Genomic DNA, 1,814 nt, shown 5'->3' with positions numbered 1-1,814 from the left:
TCTATAAATGATACATAGTACACAGACTTACCCAGTGATGGAACCTTCACAGGTCCAAACACATCACTGTGCACAAGCTCTAATATCTGTTTTTCCCTCTTACCACTAGAGGGGAAACTCACTCGATTCTGCTTCCCATATACACAATTTTCATAGAAATCAAAATCCAGAGAGCTATTACTCATACCTTCTACCATACCTTTACCATGAAGTATTCGAAGGCCCTTCTGTCCAGTATGTCCAAGCATTTGATGCCACAGCATGGTCTTCTCTCCAGAGACCACTAGATATTCTGCTCCATTTCAGGAACCAGAGAATTGTTGCACCCATCAACAACATTGTTACCTTGTAGCTTGTACAGAGTTCTAGTCCAAACTCCCCGCATCAATATCAGTGCTCCCCGAACCATCTTGTAGGTATCCTTCTCGAACATTGTTTTTACACCTGCATCATCCAGCTTGCTTATAGAAATCAGATTTCTCGCTAATGCAGGAATATGCAGAACACCCGGAAGTGTTCTAACCCTTCCACCTTGCAACTTCAACTTTAATTTTCCGTGACCAATGATTCTAGCCTTCCTTTCATCCCCCAAGAAGACATCACCACCATCATATTTCTCATACTCGTAGAACCACTCTCTATGGGGAGTGAAGTGAAAGGATGAACCTAAGTCAATCAACCATGCCTCATGATCTACATGTGTACTTGAAGAAGCCAAGTACACATCCCCACCTTCATCTGAGGTGGTTTTCGCCTCTACAGAAAGAGCATCATCAGATCCCTTTCCTTTATCAGGAGCTTTAGATTTACAGTCCCTTTTGTAGTGTCCTTCCTTTCTGCATTTCCAACACACCACCTTTACAGGTTTCCTGGAGATTTAGATCTCCCTCTAGATTTAGATCTCCCACTTGATGACTTATTTTTGTTTCTGTTCTGGGGTCGTCCTCATACAGACAACGCATCACCATTCTGGCTCTCCATATTTTTCCGTCTCATCTCCTTCGTCAGCAAGGATGAGACTATTTCATCAAACTGCAAGGCAGTTGCATTGCTACCTATTGCAATAACCAGACTATCCCACGAATCTGGTAGAGAACACAACAAACTAATGCACTTATCTTCATCTGAAATTTTTATATCAAGAGATGATAATTGACTTACCACAGTATTAAACGCATTCAGATGCTCTATCACCGAGTCTCCGTCTTTCATCCTCAAGTTATACAGCTTTTTCCATAGGAACAGTTTATTCACTAGAGACTTATATTGGTACAAAGTCCCTAACTTGTCCCACAAAGCCTTCATCGTAGCTTCCCATGATACATTCAGCAATACTAAATCTGAGACACATAATTATATTGTGTTCCTTTCCTTCCGATCTAACTTCTTCCATTCTTCATTGGACACTCCTGTTGTTTTAGTACCCGGATCTACCGCGATACACTGATCTTTATCCACCAACAAATCCTCTATCTTGAGTTTCCATAACTCAAAACTCTAAAAATTATATTTCTCGATCTCTATCTTTCCACTACTCGCCATCTTCTTTCACCACCAGAATCGATCTCGCAGATCTCCCACTAAATAGGGTCTACCACAGGCCCGAGCGAAACCCCTCAGCAACAAAGGTGTCCCCTTGAAGAAAAAACAACTCCGATACCAAATGTAGGTTTTAACCCTGTATAGAAATTACCTTCATATGAATTCTAAAACACAAAAAATAAACAATGCGAGAGCATAACACATAAAACACATATACATAGGGATTTTCCCCTGGATCCCAAAACCGGGACTACTAGCTTGATTTTTTTTAT

The sequence above is a fragment of the Pinus tabuliformis genome, chromosome 5_2, assembly GCF_031772625.1.
Source record: "Pinus tabuliformis cultivar Carrire ecotype Pingquan chromosome 5_2, CPIR1, whole genome shotgun sequence".
Taxonomy (NCBI): Eukaryota; Viridiplantae; Streptophyta; class Pinopsida; order Pinales; family Pinaceae; genus Pinus; species Pinus tabuliformis.
The sequence above is the reverse complement of the archived record's forward strand: the minus strand, read 5'-3'. Positions refer to the sequence as shown.